Source organism: Erythrolamprus reginae, chromosome 1 (assembly GCF_031021105.1).
Source record: "Erythrolamprus reginae isolate rEryReg1 chromosome 1, rEryReg1.hap1, whole genome shotgun sequence".
In the NCBI taxonomy this organism is placed as follows: domain Eukaryota; kingdom Metazoa; phylum Chordata; class Lepidosauria; order Squamata; family Dipsadidae; genus Erythrolamprus; species Erythrolamprus reginae.
The window spans coordinates 45696235-45721445 of record NC_091950.1 but is presented as its reverse complement, the minus strand read 5'-3'; the positions used below and the strand labels follow the sequence as shown (position 1 = coordinate 45721445).

General features: G+C 39.4%; 1 protein-coding gene across 10 annotated transcripts in view; it reads right to left on the bottom strand.

The window, feature by feature from the left end:
* Positions 1-7314, bottom strand: part of CEP170B (centrosomal protein 170B) — a 100898-nt gene extending 93584 nt beyond the window's left edge. For 4 of the 10 annotated variants that reach the window (XM_070751374.1, XM_070751458.1, XM_070751437.1 and 1 more), the window contains exon 1: positions 6945-7292. The gene's annotated coding sequence lies outside the window, so the exon portion shown is untranslated. Of the gene's footprint in view, positions 1-1974; positions 1995-4243; positions 4267-6931 lie in introns of those variants that run through there. The other 6 variants (XM_070751418.1, XM_070751448.1, XM_070751428.1 and 3 more) reach the window with 5 other exon arrangements.
* Between the last annotated feature and the right edge of the window lie 17897 nt (positions 7315-25211).

Here is a 25211-nt window from a genome sequence, read left to right as displayed (position 1 = left end):
TTCAGATTGTGTCCCCTTGTTCTTGTGTTCACTTTCCTATTAAAAACACTTCCCTCCTGAACCCTATTTAACCCTTTAACATATTTAAATGTTTCGATCATGTCCCCCCTTTTCCTTCTGTCTTCCAGACTATACAGATTGAGTTCATTAAGTCTTTCCTGATACGTTTTATACTTAAGACCTTCCACCATTCTTGTAGCCCATCTTTGGACCCGTTCAATTTTGTCAATATCTTTTTGTAGGTGAGGTCTCCAGAACTGAACACAGTACTCCAAATGTGGTCTCACCAGTGCTCTATATAAGGGGATCACAATCTCCCTCTTCCTGTTATACCTCTAGCTATGCAGCCAAGCATCCTACTTGCCTTTCCTACCGCCCGACCACACTGCTCACCCATTTTGAGACTGTCAGAAATCACTACCCCTAAATCCTTCTCTTCTGAAGTTTTTGCTAACACAGAACTGCCAATGCAATACTCAGATTGAGGATTCCTTTTCCCCAAGTGCATTATTTTACATTTGGAAACATTAAACTGCAGTTTCCATTGCTTTGACCATTTATCTAGTAACGCTAAATCATTTACCATATTACAGATCCCTCCAGGAATATCAACCCTATTGCACACTTTAGAGTCATCGGCAAATAGGCAAACCTTCCCTACCAAACCTTCCCCTATGTCACTCACAAACATATTAAAAAGAATAGGATTATTATTATTATTGTTATTATTATTATTATTATTATTATTATTATTATTATTATTATTATTATTGTGTCAATACAACACAGCAAACGAGATCCCTATGCCGGATTTCGTATTTCATCACCAGTCGGGTGCTTCCCAAGCACCTAGGACTGCGTGACGTAGCGGTGAATTATGTTTGCCGATCCCAGTAAAGCGGCCTTTTGCAATTGACAGATGGAGATTTTGTCAATTCCGATGGCTTTCAAATGTCCGCTGAGATCCTTTGGCACTGCGCCCAGCGTGCCAAATACCACTGGAACCACTTTCACTGGCTTATGCCAGAGTCATAATCATCATTATCATCATCATCATTATTATTATTATTTACGGGACCGTCTTCTGCCTAACACTTCTCAGAGGACGATTAGAGCCCACAGGATTGGCCTTCTCGGGGTCCGGTCGGCCAAACAGTGCCGACTGGTGGGACCGCAGGGGAGGGCCTACTCTGTGGCAGCACCCGCTCTCTGGGACCAACTATCCCCAGAGATCCGCACCACCCTCACCTTCCTGGCCTTCCGGAAAGCCTTAAAAACATGGCTCTGCCAGCAGGCCTGGGGCCGCTGAACTATAGCACTCTGCTCCAATCTAGATGAATGCTTTTTGTATTGAGGTCTTAAATTGTTATATATCATTTTAATGTTGTACACCGCCCAGAGTCCATCAGGAATTGGATGGCCTATAAATTCAATAAAATTAAACTTAAGGCAATGTACATAGCACACTTGCATCCAAATATTCTCTCAACAACTGTCCTATAACATAGGTTGATCGAAGAGCAGAAATTAGCCAATAGTCATTCAAAGTGTTTGAACAATTGAGATTAGACCTGCAATTAAATGTCACTAGATATAATTAATATTTAAACCACTCTCAAATATATACCACTCTCAAAATTTTATAATAGCCAGGCTTGTTATATCTGAATCCATCTACTGACCTGTAGTACAGTAGTGGAAAACTCACAACCTGCCAATCAAATGTAATAATAAAATGTATGAATACTTCAAGCTTTATTGAATTTATGCTGCTAAATTTAAGAAAGACACTCCCAAGAAAAACAATCCTAATTTTTACTCTGTTTCCAAAATAATAAAGAAGCATTAAAGTATTAGTCTTTCTTTAAAAATGTGTAATAATTAATTTGTTTGGCAGGACTAACGAGACCCAGGTTCAAATATAACCTCAGGCAGAAAAGTTCACACAGTGATTTTTTACTCTATCACACCAACCTGTGTCTCAAGATTGGATAGGTAAAAATCATGAGAATTAGTAATATATGCATCAAAACTGAGTTCCTGGAAGAAAGACAAAATATAAATACTGTATAAGGAATAACATCACACCAAATCTCCAAAGCCCAAACTTCACGATCATTTGTGTGATATCAGTTATTGCCATGTTCCAAAGCAGGCACACAAAAGACCAGACTTTCTGTTAAGCCTTGGCTTAATTTACTGATCTGCTGATCTACCGATCTGCTCTGACCAGATGATGGAGAAAGGCTACATAATTTACTCTGGGGCAAGTCATTCAAGGAAAAAGATTGAAAACAGGTTTTTTTAAAAAAGAACATTATAACTTGTAATTTCAAAAAATTAATTTCAGGGAATAATACACAAAATATAAATTAGTACAATTTACAGAAATAAAGGACAATAACCATAAAACATAGAAAACAGAACCATATTCAACCAGAAATAAATTTCTGCATATTGGTCTCCTTTGAAAGGAAAAGGTGACAACATTTTTATATTCTCTTTCTATAAATAATAGGCATTAAATTAACATATCCAGGAAGTAGCAGTGGCAGAAAATTAGCATATCAAATAGGAATACTGGCAGCAATAGCAGATCTTCTGTATGAACAATTTTACTTATAAATTCACTTCCAACACACCTTAAATAATTTAAAAACAACTTGTCTCCTAACTATCATGCAGCATTGAATTTGCTTAATAATACTTGTGTGTAGGCTAGGAATACTCACAATTAGGTGTATCTATTTTAAAAAGCATTTTATGCATTTTCAAATATTCTCATTATTTATTGAATGTATAGATGTTCAAAGACTATATAATGTTCGATCTTATTTCTCCTTATAACAATAGTATGAAGCCTAAAGCTAATGTGGTGGAGGATGGCCAAAGAAGACAACTTCCATAGAAGTAATGTTAAATATATTTATTTCATTGGCGTCAAACAATCTGGTAAGCAGATAGCCCAAATTTGGTAATGTGTTTAATAATCATATTTGAATAACACAGCATTTCCAAAATTAGATTGAAACTGAAAATAATGTCAACATCCAAATTAAGCACAATTCTTTTTTAAAATCTAAGCTTAGGAACCCAAGAAGAGCCAAATTTAAACCAGATTCACTTTGTTTAGTATCTTATTCCCAGGGATTGCATAGCAGCTCTGTCAAGCTTTCTCAAGTCATAAGGACAATAACACCTCTCCACATATTTCTTAGCAACTAATAATAGAGGCTTTTATGCTTTTCCCTCCATTACATTCACATTGATACTTTCTTTAAATCTTGGGACAGTTCCCAAAGATTCCTCTATTCTGCTGGACAAATGACCTTGCATTACAGGAAAGGAATATGAATGACTCTGGATGAGCTTTTCAAAATCATGTCTTTATCCTACCTCATCTCAAGTGACCTTTTTCTAAATGAAAAGAAAATACTGTATGTTGTAACGCTTCCATTCAATTCCAGGACCATTTTGTCTATCATTTTGACTGTGTTTTTAATCACCTTTGCCAACAATTATTTTTTTTCAAAATAACTGTGATCATTCCATAAGTTGATTTAAAAAACATTGGTGGCTAGAACACTAAAAAACAATTTATAGTGTTTCCATGGAAATAATTTGTTCTCTGTGCCACAAACTTAATGCAGCAAATTACTAAAAGCAAACCTATTAACCTATAACTCCAGTTCCTATGAAAAGATACATTTGAAGGAGTTGAATACAGAACACAATACATACAATTTTAGAATGTAAACATAGTATGAAGAGAGAGAAATCCTGGAAACATTGTAATCCTAAAAACATTTAAGCAGGTGTACAGTAAGTCTCACTAAAACTGAAGAGCCTTGCTCCCTATTAAATATATTTAGAATTGTATTCTATAAGATTCAGCTCTAGAACAAGTCAGATTCAAACCAGTTGCAAATTCATAAGGAGAAAGACTAGAATTATAACTCCCATAACTCACATCCCATAACACAAGCATTCTATGTTGCCAATTTCACAACAGCTTCTCATAGGAAAAATGTGCAAAACTCATAACATGGGTGTACTCTACCACACAAAACAGATGAGTATCAACTCATGTGGCTGCCATTAATGTATAAAATAATATTAACAAGGTACTATTCCAGAATTCCATATAGAAATTAAACAAATTGAACTTAATACCCTCCAATTGTGCAAATCAGACCGGTCATCTTCCCAAGCTGACACATATCCAATGGACATTGGTACTTACACAACACAGGCTGGAGTTATTAGAAGCGTCATTCAACACATCTGAAAAGCATCAAGGTAGAAAAGTCCGTTCACTCTCCCTTAGTCCTGCCACTATCTAACATATAAACATGACCTATTCCTGAAAGAATTATGAAAATACTGGATGTGTTACTGTAAATGCTCACAAGATGCTTCCTCAAAATCCAACTTGAAATAAAAGGAGGTCTGAATTTTACTCTTTTTAATACAGCATCTCTTTTTCTCAATCTGTTTGCTCTTCTAATACATGCAAAACTAACTGCAAAGACATGTTTGCATCTGTTACTAGAAGGGAATAAACACGCTAAGCAGGCTCTTATTGGCCCCACAATGCACACACAAGTCAGGGCAGTAATCAAAGATTGCAATGCTTATTTTATCTCCTCCCTGCCCCCCTTCAGTGGCTGTATCTTTAATCATCTCGCTAAATCTCAGAGGTGGCAAATTCAGCAGCCACGAGTGCTTATTATGGACATTTTCTGAAAAGGAGGGGAAGAGTTAAAGGGAAAAAACAGACAGGCAGGCCTCAATAATCCATCTGATGGAGGGGGAGAAGAGTTTAATAAGGAGAATAAGGCAAAATGCAAGAGAGCACAGCTGTGGAACGGAGTAAATGAAACAAATTGTTGGAAAAGCTTAATAACAGAAGGACAGGAAGGCGCTTCGATCAAAAGAAGAACAACAAGCCCAAGGGTGTTTGCCTGGTTGACAGCCACCAAACGCCAATTCAGCGAGCTAGGCCAGGATTCATCCCAGATCTTTCACCATTATGAAGCCACTGCCAGCAGCTATCCACACCTTAGAGAAAAAGGGTGGAGGAAAAAGCCATTCAAGCCAAGGTGTGACCACAAAACTGCCAGCCAGGTTAAACTGCCTTTCTTTCACAAAATCTCTGGCAGATTAGTGGTAGGGGGAAAGGGAAATAGGAAACAAGAAGAGAAAGAAGAAGCACCTTTCATCCTTCACAGTTCCAAAACCTAGGTTGGAGCACCGCAGTCTCTTTGTTTAGAAAGAAGACTTGAGAGGCAGCAGCAAGGGGCAGAGGGGGGGGGGGGTTATTAGTTCAATCAAAATTATGCTGGGTGGCCGCAGAGCAGGTGGCAGGAGAGCTACCGAGGAAGGAAAGCAAAGAGGGAATCCAAAATTCCACTAATCCGTTCCATTCACTCTGTTGAATGGAAAGTATGTTGGTGGATTGGAAGGACTGTTTTTAAATTAAATTGGGGTTTTATTTATTTATTTTATTTATTATATTTGTCAAACAAGTATAGAATAATAGTTTGCATTAACCTAACAAAGTATAAATAAGTGATAAAAAGGATAATAGGACAGTAGGACAGGGACGGTAGGCACAATAGTGCACTTATGCATGCTCCATACAGACCTCTTAGGAAAGGGGAGAAGTCAATGGATGTTTTAGATTGTTTTAGTTCTTATTGGATTTTAGAATTGTATTGTTTTTACATGTTGTAAGCCACCCCAGTCCTCGGAGAGGGGCGGGATATAAATCATATATAATTTTTTTTGTGTATATGTGTATCACATGTTTTTGCTGAATTTTTAAAATTAAGGGAGACTAGGATAGCGCTATTTTGGCCTTGTTCTGGCCTCATCAGCTAGCCATACCCTTATTGGGATTTGATCTGGCAGCTTCTGCCTTGTAAGGCAGAGAATTAACCTCTAGGCCACCAGATCTTGGCATATTCAGGTTTCTTCCCTTGTAGGATTCAGAAATTTCGATGAGGTCCCACTCGTCATCTTGGCTGGTGCTTCTGTCCTTGTTCTAGGGCCTCGTCAAAACAGAAATCTCTGAATCCTACACGGGAAGAAACCTGAATATGGCAAGACCTTCATATGTGTGTCAGTGTGTGTGTATGAAATAAAATAAAATAAATTCCATATTAGAAACCTGGCAAGGGACCTGTGTTTTGTTTCTTTCGTACACACCTGCTTTCATCGAAAACAATGCCCTGCCTGTAGTCCCTGAAACACTAATTCCCCCTCCCCCTCCCTGCAACTTGCACACCTCTTCTTCCTTGTTCTTTCCACACACAGACACGCCCAGTGACACCCACAGCTCCGCATCCCAGCTGGAGAAGTGGCCCTATTACCTCCGGGTTTACCTGGCCAGGTCTCAAAACGGGCTGCACCCGCAGTCTCCTCTCTTGCCTTCCCCGCTTTCCCTGCTCCCAGCCAGAGCCTCTCTTACGGGCATCACGAGGCTCTTTGTTATATTCACATCTGCTTCCTCTGCCCCCCCCCCCGCGCCACTAAACCCCCAAATCCGGCGGCGATAGTTGTTTCCCCCCCTCCCACCCCCCACGCCGTCTGCCTCTCCCACATCACCAGCTCCACCCGCTCCCCGCGGTCCGATCCTGCAGCAAGGCTACGGCGCCTTCCCCTTCGCCTTCCCTTCCCCTCTCTATCCGCAATCCCGGGCCTGTCTGCTCATCCCCGCAGGGAGGCCCTCCGCCTGGGTCGCCCTCCGCGAAGCGCCCAGGTGGCCGCTTGAGCGGGCGGGCAAAAAAAAAACCACACAAAACCCCCGAAGGGCAGGATCAGCTGTTTCCTGCCGGAGGAGAAGGACCCGGCCTGGACTTCCTTCGGGCAGGGAGACCGGAGGGCTGCTTTCTCCTTCCCCGGTAAACTCAGCCTACTCCCCGGTTACCTGTCCGCCTTACCCTGCCCGCACCAAGGGCTCCGACGTCCTGATTTCAGCGCTGCGCCAGGTGAGGGCGGCCCAGCCCAGCGTGGCGACGGCAGCTCCGAGTCTCTCTTCCCCGCTTCAGCCTCCTCGACTAGGCGCTGCCATTATGCCGCCGTTGCCCGCATTTGCTTTTCGGGTCCCCTTCCCTTCCTCCTCCTCCTCCTCCTCCTGGGCGCCCGGGATCGTCCTCGCTGCTCAGGCACCGACAAGCAAGCAGCGCCGCCTCCCAGCTTTGACTTGCACAGCAGGTTTCCAGACGCCGAGGGCCGGGCTCTCTCGCCTCCTCTCTCTCTCCTCCCCCGTCCCCTCCCTCGCCTCTCAGCGCCTTATGCTCAGCCTCAATTCTCCCTTCCGGGCAGCTCCCGGCAGGAAACCGGCAGGTTAGGTCAGGTGACGGCGGGAGCGACGCCTCGTCCCGCCAAGACCTGGGCGCGCTGAGGCGAATGCGGGACTGATTCGCTTTCTCGCTTTTTTGGCCCGAGCTTGCTCGCTTGCGACTAAGAGACCGACGGGTTGGAAGAGAGAGATTCCGCGAGGGGCGGCGGCGGCCACACGCGGGGAAAGAAAGGCTGGGTGGGGGCGTTAGTAGGCGGCAAATAATTGAAGGGGGCGCAATTGGAGGAGGTGGGAAGCAACGCGCTTCAGAGGAATCCCAGCAAGACTATAATTAAAGGCTTTGGACCGGCGGTTCCCAACCTTTTTTGCGCCATGCCCCAATTAAGCATCTGTAAAATCCTGAGGCCTCCCCCCCCCCATGACATATATTCTGAGAATTTATTTATGCCGCCAGGCTTGGGGTCCTTAGACCCCAGCCTCTGGCCATTGAATGTGTAGTATGCTCATGGTTTGCACTTGAATAAATGGTTTTTAATGTTTTATAATGTTTTAAATTAACTTTATTATTTATTTATTTATTTATTTATTTTTTATTTACTTGATTGATTGATCAAATAAAGGAAATGGAGCATCTCCCTTATGAAACCAGGTTGCAATACCTTGGTCTCTTCATCTTTGAAAGACGATGTTTAAGGGGTGACTTGATTGAAGTGTATAAAATCATGCATGGGATAGAAAAGGTGGATAGAGAAAAATTCTCTATCACACAATACTAGAACGAGGGGGCACTCCCTAAAGCTCATAGGTAAGAAAGCAAGGACAAATAAAGGGAAATATTTCTTCACCCAGAGGGTGGTTGGTTTATGGAATTCACTTCCAGAAGAGGTCATGATAGCTGTTAGCCTTGATAGCTTCAAGGCAGGATTAGACAGATTCATGAATGCCAAGTGTATCAGTAGTTATTGAAATGGATGTCCATGTGCCGCCTCTATGTTGGTTGAGGCAGGCAGGATTCCCTTGAGTACCACTTGTTGGGGGTCAGGGGAAAGGGAGGGTTTTGCCTTCTCTTTCTGCTCAAGGTCCCCATGTACAATTGGTGGGCCACTGTGTGACACAGAATGGGCTTTGGCCTGATTCAGCATGTCTCTTCTTATGTTCTTATGATTAATTGATTGATTGATTGATTTCTATGCCATCCTTCTCCTGAAATTCAGGGCTGCTTACAACTGTATAATCTTGAAAGCTTAGAACTGTGGCGCCTAAAACAAGATTTAAGTATTGCCCACAAAATCATTCGCTGTAATGTCCTTCCAGTCAACGACTACTTCAGCTTCAACCGCAACAACACAAGAGCATGCAACAGCTTCAAACTCAATGTTAATCGCTCCAAACTTGACTGTAAAAAATATGACTTTAACAATCGAGTCGTTGAAGCGTGGAACTCATTACCTGACTCAATAGTGTCAACCCCCAACATTTCTCCCTCAGACTCTCCTCGATTGACCTCTCCAGGTTCCTAAGAGGCCAGTAAGGGGCGTACATAAGTGCACTGATGTGCCTTTCGTCCCCTGTCCAATTGTCTTTCCTTTCCATTTTATCATATATATTATTTCCTTCCCACCTACTTCTCTTCCTCTTCACTTCCTATCTTTTATATATCACTTAATGTCTATTCCCTTTCATATGAATTGTATATTGGACAAAGAATAAATAAATAAATAAATAAAAAAACAAATCTAAATAAAATTACATTCTAAAATCCCCATAGTTAAAATTAGACAAACAGATTCATGCATCCTACATTCATTCATTGGGCGGGGCAAGATATCAAAATTTCAATGGCCCCAAGCCTGCCAGCAGAGATGGGTTTTTAGAGCTTTACAGAAGGCAGGGAGAGTGGGGGCTAGAGTGGATCTAGTTGTATTATTGTATATTGTTTTATTATTGATATGTTGTGAGCTGCCCCAAGTCCACGGAGAGGGGCGGCATACAAATCCAATAAATAAATAAATAAATAAAATTCTTATTATTCAAAAAGTGAACTACTCAGGTGGAGGAAACCTAAAAGGCCATTATCTAGGTTTAAACAAGGTTCCAGTTGCCCCCATTAATTGCCCCCCTGTGGGGTGTGGGCCCTATCTTGGGAACCAGGGCCCTTTGCCAGAATTATTTATTTATTTTATTTTATTTATTAGATTTCTAAGATTTCTCCTGAAACTCAGGGCAGCTCACAACAAAACAATTACAAAATGTGTAAGAAATTTAACATTTAAAAATTCTAAAAAGCATCAGTTATAAAGAAATATAAAAATCTAACTCATTCCTATTCTAAAACCCCAGTGTTTTTAAAAGCCAATCATGAATCATGCACATTTATCCCAACATACATTATAATTCAGTCATTGCTGTCTTTGGTGCTGGATGGAGTTGCAATACCCCTAGACAGACCTGGTGTGCCACGTGGGACTCCTTTTGGATTTAAAACTCCTGAAGAGTAGCAATAGCATTAGCGTTTAGATTTAATACACCACTTCATAGTGCTTTTACAGCCCTCTCTAAGTGGTTTATAGAATCAGCATATTGCCCCCAATAATCTGGGTCCTCATTTTACCCACCTCGGAAGGATGGAAGGCTGAGTCAACCTTGAGCCGGTGGTGAGATTTGAACCGCTGAACTACAGCTAGCGGTTACATAAAGTAGCCTGCAGTCCCATTTACTGAAGGGTAGAAGTTATCTGTTATAGTTGGCTTATCAAATTGCAGAGTATTTTTTGTTGTAACAAAAAATTTTGTTCTATCAAGGATAAAGCCATTGATGTTCACTGGCAGTCAGCATACATACAATATAACTTTGCAAATTCTTCAGCTGGATGCTGCCCCCTCTCTTGCAGTCCTCTCAGATAGTCTGACACATTTTGCAACATTGAGGATGCCTCTTAGTGAATCTTGCATAGCAATAACGATTAGCAATAGCATTTAGACTTATATGAGTCTAAATGCTTTTGGTTTACCGTTTATTAGTTTATTGTATACCGCTTCGTAGTGCTTTTATAGCCCTCTCTAAGCAATATACAGAATCAGCATATTGCCCCCAACAATCTGGGTCCTCGTTTTACCCACCTTGGAAGGATGGAAGGCTGAGTCAACCTTGAGCCGGTGGTGAGATTTGAACTGCTGAACTACAGCTAGCAGTTAGCTGAAGTAGCCTGCAGTGCTGCACTCTAACCACTGCGCTACCCCGGCTCTTGGTTGTAGATCTTTTGCATATTTTCATCTTGTGCACCCATGGTGTATGGGGTATTTAGGGAAGGGTAGCACCTCTGGTGTAGGGGTGGCGCAGCAGGTAGAGTGCTGTACTGCAGGCCACTGAAGCTGGCTCTAGATCTGAAGGTCAGTGGTTCAAATCTCATCACCGGCTCAAGGTTGACTCAGCCTTCCATCCTTCCGAGGTGCGTAAAATGAGGACCTGGATTGTGGGGGTAATATGCTGGCTCTGTTAAAAACGTGCTATTGCTAACATGTTGTAAGCCGCCCTGAGTCTAAGGAGAAGGGTGGCATAAAAATCGAATAAATAAATAAAATAAATGTCATGTCCTTTTACGAGAGCTCATTTTAGGGCAGCTTTTGAGGGCAACTCTTTCATCTTTGGTCCCCATCTGTCACTCAGCTCTCACCTGTGTCTCCCTGTAGCTATAGCATGCGCAGGCAACAGCTCTGACAGGCTGGCCAAACCAGGTTGAGAGTAGCCGTTGGGTCATTGACCTTCAGTGAGATAGAGACTTGCCTATCCCGAGCATTCCCACACATGTCTACCCAACATGTGGCAGAACATTTCGTGCCCTTATAGGCCTTACCAGTTACGTGCATACATCGTGAACAGCCCACAACCTGTTAGATGTCAAGGTGCCCTTTGAACACAATGGATGAACATCTTGTTGTGTACCAGTTGTGTTCCTCAGCTCACGTCCTGGTCACCTCCCAATTGGATTACTCCAGTGTTTCTCAAATAGTGGGAGGGGGGGCATGGTCCATGGCCACCATCATCTTTTGGGGGGGGGGGATTTTTTTGGTGAAGAGCACGGGCCGTCCATGGAGGCAACTCAGCCTGGTTGGTGAATTCGAGTCAGACAATCTGCCTCCCAGGAAGCTCGCACTCTGCTCCAAACAGACGTGTATACAGGGAGTTACATTTTGCAGGCCCAAAGAGATGGTGCTCCCCTGCAAGGGCACCCACATTATGGAAGTAAGGTTGAGTTCATACTTACTTACTTTCCAAAACTCCTTTATCATGCTTCGTCATCAGGCATGAGGGTCTGAGGATACTATTGAGATCCTGAGGCTGTTCCTGTGCCACAGTTCCCTAAGCATTGGAGCTTTGTGGTAGTGGTTCTATATAACTGCATATGTGTGCGCAGATCCATTTGCTTCATTTTTACATGTTCTTTTATATCTTTACACCATGAAGAATCACTTCTTGTGAGAGGGATGGCTATAAAAACTTGATAAATGATTGCGCTGAAATGGATATGATGACAAGACGGTTAAAAGATCAAGAAGATACAAAATTTTATGAAATATGGAACAAAGTTTATATATGGATTAATAAGAAGAAACAGTAAAAAGTTAACAAATAGGTAAATAAATGAGTGAATTGTACTGGTAGAGATAAGATTTAAGTGTTATATCAGAATTAGATGGAAGATGATTTTAGAATTATATTAGAATTAGTTTATATTTGAAGAATTATTAGAAGTTAAATAAGTTAAACACATTTTTTTTCTCTTTACATTTAAAATAATGAATTGAATTCAAATATGTATTCTTTTTTTTGTACTTAAATCTGTACTTTTGAAATAAGCGGGGAAATTACAACCCCATTTTTATGTTAAATGTATGTTTGTCTGTCTGTCTATTTTATGAAAATCAATAAAATTTATGAAAAAAAAATTGGAAAAAAAACTTGATAAATGGAAGGGGAGGGAGGGAGGGAGGAATCATGCTCTAGGTATCCCTATATAACTCAAGGTGGCCAATAACCAGCTTGAGGACACCCCATTTACTTCCAGAAAAATTGTTATTATATGAAATGATACATTCGATTAAGGTAGTGTTTCTCAACCTTGAGAAATTTAATGTGGACTTCAATTCCCATTATTTCCCAGTATGGCTTAAAGTTAGTCCATACATCTTAAGGATCACAATTTTGAAAAACATTGGGTTAAAGTATTGTCATCCTACTGGTTTAAATCACCTCGATTCAAAACTATTTTAAATTAGTCCAGTTTGGCCCCAGATCTTGAATGTTATTTTATTTTTAGTATTTGCTTTCTGACAGCTGATATTTAATGACAATGATTGTTTTAGTTGAAGGTTATTCAAAGTGAATAAATTGGCTGGAGGAAGTCAAACAACATGAATAAAAAACTAATCAATATGAAGGTGCATTTGGTCAATATAAATTATTATTGAAGATGAAGATTACCCTTCGCTAAGTATCATACTGAAGATTTGAAAATATTTTTGAACTTTTAGTGTACGTTTCAAGATGTGATTTTTCCGGGGAAAATTGAATGAGAAAAAAATTCTGTAAAAATGTTTTGAATGATGACTTTAAAAAAAAAAGTTATACTCTGAATATAAACATAGAAGATTGACAGCAGAAAAAGACCTCATGGTCCATCTAGTCTGCCCTTATACTATTTCCTGTATTTTATCTTACGATGGATATATGTTTATCCCAGGCATGTTTAAATTCAGTTACAGTGGATTTACCAACCACGTCTGCTGGAAGTTTGTTCCAAGCATCTACTCTTTCAGTAAAATAATATTTTCTCATGTTGCTTTTGAGTATTTGAATAAGTATTTGAATTCTATTTTTAATGCTAAAAAATTAAATCTGGTATACTTTATGAGGTTAGGACATTACATTAAAGGAACTTCAAACTTTGTTGGAGAGAAAATACTGGTATTGGAATGTTGTAAACAGGATTGGGGAACATAGAATAGTAGTATACATTTAGCTTATCAGTGTTAGCAGTGTACATTTAGCTTATCGGTATTTTAGAACAGTCACTTGAAAAACAAACATCAAAAAACTTTGAAACTACAAAGCTTGCCTAAAATAGAACATGGGAAACTTTTCAACACCACTGACAACACACTCACCCTCCAAAAAGACCTTGACTTCGTTTCAGATTGGTCCAACACCTGGCAACTTCAAATATCAACCAACAAATGCTCTACCCTCCACATCGGCAAAAAGAATCCAAACCACATATATGAACTGAATAAACAAATCCTCACTACCAACCAACACTCAGTAAAAGACCTTGGAATACTAATATCCAATGACCTAAGTGCTAAAGCCCACTGCAACAATATCGCCAAAAAAGCCTCCAGAGTTGTTAACCTGATCCTACGCAGCTTTTGCTCCGGCAATCTCACACTACTCACAAGAGCCTACAAAACCTATGCCAGACCCATTCTCAAATACAGCTCATCTGCCTAGAACCCATACCACATCTCAGACATCAACACTCTCGAAAACGTCCAAAGATACTTCACCAGAAGAGCCCTTCACTCCTCCACTCGAAACAGAATACCCTATGAAAATAGACTAACCATCCTGGGCCTTGAAAGCCTAGAACTACGGCGCCTAAAACACGATTTGAGCATCGCCCACAAGATCATACGCTGCAACATCCTCCCGGTCAACGACTACTTCAGCTTCAACAGCAACAACACAAGAGCACACAACAGATTCAAACTTAATCGCTCCAAACTTGACTGTAAAAAATATGACTTTAACAATCGAGTTGTCAAAGCATGGAACTCATTACCGGACTCAATAGTGTCAACCCCCAATCCCCTACACTTCTCCATTAAACTCTCCACGATTGACCTCTCCAGATTCCTCAGAGGCCAGTAAGGGGCGTACATAAGTGCACTGATGTGCCTATCGTCCCTGTCCAATTCTCTCTCCTTACCCCTTTTATCTTATATATTCTCTCCTCTATATATATTCTCTTCCTATCCTCTTCTCTTCTTTTTTACTTCCTATCTTTATATATATTACTTAATGTCTATTCTCATATGTATTGTATATTGGACAAAGAATAAATAAATAAATAAATAAATAAAATAAAAATAAATTTCTGGCCCACATCCTTAGTACATTTCTTTTCAGAGTGTAGCTATAGCAGCGAATGCATTTAAACTACAGCTTTATGATGCTTTCAGGGAAGCCAGTGTTGTCAGACATAATCAGGAAAATCTCATCAAAGTGGATTAGTTAAATTTGGACAGGAAAGATAATAAGTCATTGGTCCTCAAGTGGCACAGAAGACTCAACTGAGAAAGATGAGACCCTATCAGAAGAGGGCAGCAGGAAGCAGGACCTTGGATAGCTCCAGATTGTGTCAACAGGAGTGCTTGTGTTACACAGGACCACAAGATGAGGGTGTTGTTGTCTCAGTAGCACTCTAAAGCCATTTGTTTGCCTTCAGTTCCACATTCTTGTGAGGATTCTGCAAAATTATTTAAAAATATCTTACTTGATTTTTACTTTTTGACTTTTGTGATTGTGGGAAATAAGGCATGAAGCTCCCTGTAGGACACAATAACAACAAAGGTGCATCCTTTGATGTGTCTATTTTTCTTTTGGATGTTCTTCATTTTGATTAAATGAAGATATAAATGGAGGTATCCTTGAAGATAAAATGGAATGTTGACTATAAATATAAATATAAAGGATTAATGTAAATATATATATGAAAATATAAACTATTAATTGATTTAAAATAATAGAATGAATTTTGAATCTTGAAGTGAACGATGTGACCTATATGACTATTATGCTATTACACTAAGAATCTTGCTCTTCTTTTAATTGTGATAGATATTGCTTAGTAGAGGATTAATTTGTGATGTAACACCTATGGAAATAGAAATTATCTCTTTATGCAGAAATTGTCTGGATAGAAAACTTTAAATTTATTATATATAAAGTCTGAGTTAAGTAATTGATTTGGGATAAATATATGAAATTTTTGCAGATTAACTAGAAATATTGAAATGTATAATGATTATTAATACAAGAGGGCATGTTTAATTATACAAAAGTACTGCAGAGGCATTTAGTTCCAATATAAGAGTAAATAAACATTGAGAAAAGATATTAAAAAATGAGAGGGATCAATAAGCATAGAAATAGGTAAGAATAAAAAACATCAAATCTTGAGGAAAGTGAAGATGATAGTTATTAAAAGTTTGGATTAAAATTTGGGATTAATTGGATGGAGAATCCAGATGACAAAATTAGTTTTTTTACTGGTGGAAGTTTGGAAGTTTTATTTTCTTGGAGTCATGAGTAAATATTAAAAATTAATGTTGTATTGTTTTAAAAGTTGAATGTACAGCATCAGTCTGCTATGTTTATTATTTTAATTTATTAAGTTGGAAGACACTCTGGAAAGATATTAGAAGGTTGAAGAGGAAGTAGAAAGGAGAGAGAGGAGAGAGAGATTGAGGAACGAAAGGAAAGTTTCCTGCCTAATCAGGGGGTTGGATTAGAAGACTTCCAAGGTCCCTTTCCACTCTTGTTGTTATTATAAAATTTGGTTGGAAAGACTGATTTGCTAAAGCTTCAGACAGATGCAACAGATGATGAAGATGTATCTGTCAGGATCGGGGCCTACCTGATATAATGTTCCAAATTGCAGAGAGAAGAATTGTAATCATTGTAATGACTTTAACAATGTAAAACTGCTTAGTCATGGTGAATATGCAGATTGTAATGTAATCTGATTGGCTGACAAAAGTATTTATACACAATGCACCTTTGCATAGATGTGGCTTGACTTGAAGGTATTGTGGCTTAATGGTTTAGAGTGGCTTGTGAATTAGTGTGGCTTATTGTAGCTGAAGACTTATAGCTGAATATTGTAACTGAGAATAGTAGATAGATAATTATGAGTATTTTGTATAGTAACCTCTAGAGAGAAATAGCTAGTGTCGGTTTGCTAAGAAAGAAGTAAATATTTTCCTAAGAAACTCTGCAGTACTTATCTTCAATTATCCTCAAGACAACAGTTCCTGATATCCTGATCTGAGGCAGGTTGGCTAGCTGCTTTGGCTATCTGGGTGGGCTAGCTTCTGCAAAACGTTACTCCAACAATATCATCAGGTTTTGTTGCAGATTGTGTCTTCTATTGCAATTATTTCTAGGGATAAAGATCATTACAAATAACATCCAAAGGTCATGTTAGTATAAGAGAGAGACTGTATAATAATCATTATTTATTGTTTAACAGACACAGCTATTAGTCATAGATAAAAAAATTCTTTAAAATAGAAGAAATGGACACTTCACATTTTAATTTTGCTTTGATAGAACAGATCTTTTGGTGATTTGGTTTTGTTTGGGATATTAGATAATTAAATGATTGGCAACATTAAGAGCAAAGAAGAAGCAGAAGGGAATTTATTTTTTTTTAAAAGCGGTGTACACTGTGTTGTATCGTTTGGGCTTAATATTTTTGCATAGGGGATCTATACATCTACAGGATATTAAATATTTATCTTTTTTTCTAAATGGCAAAGAAAAATAGTTTGATTTTTTGTTGTTGTTGACAGTAATTTGACCTTCTTAGATATGCTCCCTGTGGAAAAAATCTTTAACTTTTCAGTCCATCTGTTAAAATCAATTTCTGGGCCTGCCTAGCAGGCTAAGCATAAGTGCCTATATACTTAGGAAAGATGTACAATACTAAAAAAAAAGGTTCAGGCCTATTTTAAACATCATTTTAAAAACCTAAGCAGATCCTGCTTGTCCTCCAATTGAATTAAAATGGATGTTGGGGAGAGGCAGCTTAACCCATACTCCTTTAGTGAAAATTTCCATAACTTCACCTCTAAACCCTGTTATAAACTAAGAGAATATATAAAATATTGACTTCATTTGTGGACTCCTCCCATAGGACCACCAAGTAAAAGGATTTAGTCTGTGAAGAAGTACTTCACTGTAAATGTAAAGTAAATGAATGAAAATTCAAGCACATTTTCCACATGTGAAAAGCAGTTTATGAGGAAATGGAAAATATAGGAAAATGAAAGGAACAATTATATATAGACATACAATTTCAAACCAAATTGGTATAGCCAGCCTGGATAATTCATAATTTGCTCCCTACCTGAGTCCTTGCTTCTTTTTCCTTCCCCCACCACTATCTTTGGTTTTATGGAATTTAGACTATAACTAAAAACAGCAACATATTTCTATTAAAGTCTGCGGAGAGGGGCGGCATACAAATCTAATAAATAATAATAATAATAATAATAATAATAATAATAATAATGTGTATGTAGCTTGCTCAAAGCAAGTTAATAGTCATGTATGTGGGTAAACACTCTTAGAAATGGAAAATAACTTTCGGGATTTCAGGAGTTTATTTATTATTTATTATTTATTTATTATTTGGATTTGTATGCCGCCCCTCTCCGAAGACTCGGGGCGGCTCACAACAAGTGAAAAACAATCCAATACAATCCAATTAATTAAAATATTATAAGTTTAAGAAAATCCCCTATACTAACATACACACATACAGGCATACCATATATAACTTCAACGTGCCCAGGGGGAGATGTTTAGTTTCCCCATGCCTGACGGTAAAGGTGGGTTTTGAGGAGTTTACAGAAGGCAGGAAGAGTAGGGGCAGTTCTGATCTCCGGGGGGAGTTGCTTTTTTAAAAAAAAATTATTACATTTTTATTACAACAAACAAACAAAAAAATCTTAAAGAAAAAGTGCCCAACACCATTAAACCCCACCACCATTTAGGGGTTTAAATTATTTACAATAAATTTCAATTTCTTCCTTGGCTCCGGTTTACATTTCTTTACATACAAAAAGTGATTGGAATTTATTTTTCACATTGTCGTCATGTATTCTACTTAAGATATAATCTTTCACCTTATTCCATCGTGCCATCAGCTTCTCTAATTTATTTTCATCAAAGTTATTTCATCTTATTTCCATAATTTCGAAGTGGATGTGGTCCACCATGTACCAGTACCAATTCTGGATTGTCCATTTATTGCTGTCCTTCCACCCTAATACCACTACTGCTTGAGCGCTTTCCAAAGCTGCTGTTTTGATTTCTTTTAATTCTTGTAATTCCCCATGTTTAACTAGTATTGCTAATTCTTTTGTGATTATCCAATTAATGTTTAGCATATTGTTAATTTCATTCTGTACTTCCTTCCAAAATTTTTGAACTTCAACACATTCCCAGAGCATATGCATAAAAACTCCTTTTATTTGGCAACCATGCCAGCAATTTCCTTTTCCTTTCCTCTGGAAGTGTGCTAGTTTTACTGGTGTAAGGTACCATTAATGTAAAATTTTCCTTCTCATCTCTCTAATTCTTGTGTTCTTTATCTTATATATATTTTCTACTACTTCTTCCATCTCGTTTTCATTGATCTGTAATTCATTTTGCCAGTATCTTGTTAGGCCTTTAATCACTTCCTCTTCCACTTGTAGTAACATGCTATAAATCTTACTAGCCTGTCCTTTTGAATCATTAATCTTTTCTTTCAATATTTTCTCTAGACAGTTTTCTTCTCTCAAAAATGCTTCTTTAATCTCAGTTTTATTCAAATATTTGCATATTGCATTAATCTGCAACCATTTTTGTTGGCCCAACCACCATTCGAGGTGAGTTCTATTAACTCTTCCATCTGTCTCATATAATTGTTCTATTCTCATTATGCCTTTATCATTTAATTCCTTTATAACTCTACCTAGATTAACGTCATTATTTATATTCAAAACATGCAACGTTGATAATTTTGAATTCCTATTTGCTAATTTCCCTTGCCATTTTGACCAAATATCTAGAGCTGCTTTCAAAGGATCGGTTAATCTATTAATTTCTATTTTACTCCATTTTTTAAATAAAATCTCTTTATTAAAAAAAGATGATTCTCTGCTTGAAATTGAGATTTTGGGAGGAAGGGTTATTTTATGTTTCATGCAGAAAGTTGAAAAATCCACTCCTGATGGTCTAAAATGTCTTCTTTGACTAAGATCAACAAAAATAGGAAATTGCTCCTGTTGCACTATTCTCCTGGGCTTTATAGACAAATATTTGGAGTGGTGTAAAGTATATTCCAAGGAATGGCCCATAAGACTTTCAAAATAGGAAGTAATATAAAGTCATGAATATACACTCTTGGCAAAGCAGAATATATCTTTATATTACTATAGAAATACACAAGAGGGTGCTCTCCACTCATTATTAAGAGCATAGCTGTGTCTAAACTGTTTTAATTTACATATACTTTTATGAAATCTGATGCCTTTACATTAAGTGCAGCGCATAAGACAAATTAAAGATTCCAGTTATCATATTCTTACAAGTTAAATACTTTTAATTTGATATTTGTCAAAATAAAAAAAATAGCTGCTTTTTAGAATTTGCTTTTCTAGAAGTTTCGTAGGCTCTGGTTACATGAGGAGGCTTCTGAGATAGTTTGGTGACTTCATAGGAGTAAAGTTCATATTGCATTTCCTGCAAGGAACGTGTTAAAAACATGTCCACCTACCTTGTAGGAAGAAAGTAGTGTCTGTATTTTGGTAGGAAATATAGCCTTAGCCTTAGGCTTCATGTCACACTTCAGAAAATGGTTGCTGTGAGGAGAAAATGTAGGTACAGGTAATCAGAGGTTGACTGCTAAGGTGGAATGGTGACATGTGTTTGCCTCCATGGTTCTGAATGCTAGCGGAATCCAGCACCATTCTGCTACTGCACCTGGGCAGGTAGCGAAATTGTGCACGAACACGCAGGTGCATCATGGGCACACCTGTGTGTCTGTGCATGATTTCACTACCTGCCCAAGTGCAGATTATCCAGCGAACCGATTAGGTCCCACAGAGTTGGCCTTCTCCGGGTCCCGTCGTCTAAGCAATGTCGTCTGGCGGGTCCCAGGGGAAGAGCCTTCTCTGTGGCGGCCCCGACTCTCTGGAACCAGCTCCCCCCAGAGATTAGAACTGCCCCCACCCTCCTTGCCTTCCATAAACTCCTCAAAACTCACCTCTGCCATCAGGCATGGGGGAATTGAGACATTCCCTTCCTCTCCCCCGGGCCTATACAGTTTATGTATGGTATGTCTGTGTGTATGTCTGGTTTAATAATGGAGGTTTTTAATGTTTTTTAAATTTATTAGATTTGTTGTGAATTGTTCTATTGTATGTTGTGAGCCGCCCCGAATCTACGGAGAGGGGCGGCATACAAATATAATAAAATAAATAAATAAATTATGAGAATTGCCCTGAATTCCGCTAGCACTCAGAGCCACGGGGGTGAACACACGTCACCATTCCACCTTAGCAGCCCACCTCCGCAGGCAATCCTCATCTGGTGACCACCACTGGGGCCAACCATTCAGTTGTTGAAAGAGAAGAGGTCGCTAAGTGAAACCGTGATTGTCCTTAATGGTTTTATTTCAGCTCCCCTTCATTTTACAGACCTGCAAAAGTGATCATTGCAAGGATTGGTCACAAAGTTCCTTTTTCATCTCTAGGTGGCATACACTTACGGTATATAACAGTGCTGGCAAACCAATGGCATGCGTTCCACAGGTGGCACACGGAATCCTCTCTGTAGGCATGCGGGCCATTGACCAGCTTAGCTCCACTGCACATGTGTGCTTGCCTGCCGCTGGCCAGCTGGTTTTCCGATCAGACATACCCATGCTTTCTCCTCACTTGCTGTGGCCCATGTCTGTGGAGATTCCACCCCAGCACTATTTGGGCACACAAGGCTTTCCTCCCCTCCCAGATCCGTTTGGGGAAGGAAAGTTTTCCCCATCACATCTCCATTTGGGGAAAAGAGGCTTTACTTCCCTGCCAGCTGTTTGGGAGGTGGGAGGCTTTCTCCCCCTCCCACTGCTGTTTTGGGATTTGAGGCCGAAATGGGGGAGGGTCGCAGGCACAGGGGCGTCACACACACATGTGCAGGGGGTGGGACGTGCAGGAGGGGCATTGATTTATGGGCATGGGCACTTGTGCACATGCAATAGTGCCCACACGCACACTTTTGGCACCCAAAGGAAATAAGGTTCACCATCACTGGTATATCATATAGAAACATAGAAACAGAGAAGACTGACGGCAGAAAAAGACCTGATGGTCCATCTAGTCTGCCCTTATACTATTTTCTGTATTTTATCTTAGGATGGATATATGTTTATCCCAGGCATGTTGAAATTCAATTACTGTGGATTTATCTACCACGTCTGCTGGAAGTTTGTTCCAAGGATCTACTACTCTTTCAGTAAAATAATATTTTCTCATGTTGCTTTTGATCTTTCCCCCAACTAACTTCAGATTGTGTCCCCTTGCTCTTGTGTTCACTTTCCTATTAAAAACACTTCCCTCCTGGACCTTATTTAACCCTTTAACATATTTAAATGTTTCAATCATGCCCCCCCCTTTTCCTTCTGTCCTCCAGACTATACAGATTGAGTTCATTAAGTCTTTCCTGATACGTTTTATGCTTAAGACCTTCCACCATTCTTGTAGCCCTTCTTTGGACCCATTCAATTTTGTCAATATCTTTTTGTAGGTGAGGTCCCCAGAACTGAACACAGTATTCCAAATGTGGTCTTACCAGCACTCTATATAACGGGATCATAATCTCCCTCTTCCTGCTTGTTATACCTCTAGCTATGCGGCCAAGCATCCTACTTGCTTTCCCTACCGCCTAACTGCACTGTTCACCCATTTTGAGACTGTCTGAAATCACTACCCCTAAATCCTTGTCTTCTGAAGTTTTGCTAACACAGAACTGCCAATACAATACTCAGATTGAGGATTCCTTTTCCCCAAGTGCATTATTTTACATTTGGAAACATTAAACTGCAGTTTCCATTGCTTTGACCATTTACCATATTACAGACGCCTCCAGGAATATCAACCCTATCGCACACTTTAGAGTCATCGGCAAATAGGCAAACCTTCCCTACCAAACCTTTCCCTATGTCACTCACAAACATATTAAAAAGAATAGGACCCAGAACAGACCCTTCTGGCACACCGCTTGTAACCTGTCCCTGCTCAGATTACTCGCCATTAACAATAACTCTCTGATGTCTAGGTAGTTCTCACTGAGCAACTGCCTCATTTAGTGACCATTTACAAATGGTCCTCAGTGAGGACTATTTATACTGTGTAGCTGTATGCTACCTAGAACTGGCTTAGTGATTAGAGGAGGTTACTGATGCTTAGATAAATCAATAAAGACAGCAAGTTCTTTATTCTAGGTTGGCTCCTGATATTGCATCTCCTAGGTACAACATCGTTCAATGTTTCTCTCAACTTAACAAACCTTGCAGTTACAGTAGGTACCAATGGGCTTTTGAAATTTTTAAATTTGTGAATGAATTCTCCATATGTTTTCAATGGAATGAGGAATTCTCCGACCATTTCTACACTCTTACAATGGGCAGGAGCTCATGATGGCATGTTGTAACCTGCCTGAGCTTGATGCAGATTAAACCAATCACCATGCAAAGAGAGAGGCACCTGTTGTCTCCATGGATGCCCGAGCATCTTAATCCTGCTGTGACTTGTTTTGTAATTAGAGTCCTTTGTATATATTGTTGCACAACTTAGGATCCTGATCCTGCCCTGCCAATGGCCCAAAAAGAGGTTTTTTAAAGAGACAAGAAACCTGCAATGCCAGAGGCTATACAATGGATAAGTTTTCATATCCTGCCAAGCCACATTTTTGTAAAACTACAATTTGGAATGTTGTACTATCTAGATATGAATAAGGAAAGATCTATAAGCACAATAGAACTTGCTCCACCACAAGCAAAACAGAACTAGCTCCAAGGAGCAGCTATCTTATCAGCATCATAAGTCATATAACAAGCTGGTTTTCAGGCTCAAGATAAGGGTGGGAATTACATTGCAGAACAAGATTTCTGATACATTTTATTATGGACATACAGGAGTTCCTATTGTAAACTATTACCTATAATCTCTTTGGAAAGTTATTGGAAGTTGCATAGCTAACTGCTTGGAGCATTCTGCTCTAATTTTATGATGTATATCACACTGATGTAAATAGAGGATCAATTCAATTCAAAATGCTGATACTAACGTTTTAAATACGTAAATGGCCAAGACTCCAGAGTCTTGATAAAAATAACTCCTTCTATATGAACCAAGATTAGTGAAAACATCTTCCATTTTGAAATTGACATTTGAAAATGGTCATGCCATTTTCTTAGCCATTGTACCAAGGAACTGCCATTCTCTAATTATGAAGAACATATAAAGAATGGTTGCAAGAACTGGGCATGGCTAGTTTAATGAAAAGAAGGCTCAGAGGAGACATGATAACAGTATTCCAATATCTCAGGGGTTGCCACAATGAAGGAGTCAACCTATTCTTCAAAGCACCTGAAGGTAGAACAAGAAGCAATGGGTGGAAGCTGAACAAGGAGAGAAGCAACTTAGAACTAAGGAGAAATTTCCTAACAGTTAGAACAATTAATTAGTGGAACAGCTTTTCTCCAAAAGTTATGAATGCAATGAAGGGCTACCAAAATTTTTACTACCACACTGTGGCCGTGGCTTATGCAGGATGCCCTGCATTTTCTTTCAACATCTTTCAGTGCAAATTGTGTGCTCTTGGATGGAGCTCCATTTTCACTACCCCACTGTCTTCCCCACCGTCCAGGCAGTAGCCCACCCCTGTGTTAATGCTGCAACACTGGAAATGTTTTAAGAAGTTGTTGGATAACCATCTGTCTGAAGTAGTGTAGGGTTTCCTGCCTAACCAGGGGGTTGGACTGGAAGACCTCCAAGGTCCCTGCCAACTTTGTTGTTATTATTATTTTTATTAATTCAGAGTCTATGTCATTGCAGTTTAGTGATTAAGGCCTATAGATGAGGCCTGGTAGATGCAGGTTCAAATCTCCACTTGCTTCTTAATCACACTGAATCAATTTGATCCACTAATTTCTCTTCAACCTGTGGCAAAGATTATTTGCCAGGATATCATGGTATGGATGTTATTTGTTTTATTAATAGATTGTCTCAATCAGTAGAATCTTAGGTGGTTTACGGAATGCAACAGTGAATGAATGAATGAAAGTGAAAATGCACACTATTTATTTATTTATTTATTTATTTATTATTTAGATTTGTATGCCGCCCCTCTCCGCGGACTCGGGGCGGCTCACAGCAAAATATAACTATCGTAACAAATCCAAATAAATTTAAAATATTTTTAAAAGTTTTAAAAAAGAACCCCATTTACTAACAAGCACACACACAAACATACCATGCATAAATTGTACATGCCCGGGGGAGGTGTTTCAGTTCCCCCATGCCTGACGGCAAAGGTGGGTTTTAAGGAGTTTACGGAAGGCAGGGAGAGTAGGGGCAGTTCTAATCTCTGGGGGGAGTTGGTTCCAGAGAGTCGGGGCTGCCATAGAGACGGCTCTTCCCCTGGGGCCCGCCAACCAACATTGTTTAGTTGACGGGACCCGGAGAAGGCCCACTCTGTGGGACCTAATCGGGCGCTGGGATTCGTGCGGCAGAACTATGATGAAATATTTGGGCCAACAGTAAAGAGTTAAAGCATCAGACTTGCACTAGCATTGGCAGTAGCACATGGCCATAAAATTTGGCATTTTGAAATAACCACTGCATTCCTCAATACTGAGTTAGAGGAAGAAATTTACATGGTTCAATCACCAGGGTATGAAAGTAAAAAGCCTAACACAGTGTACAGATTGAACAAGGCCATTTAATGTCTGAAGCCATCAGCCAAGAATTGAAATATATGTTTAGATAATGCATTGAATGGCCTTGGGTTCAATCTGTAC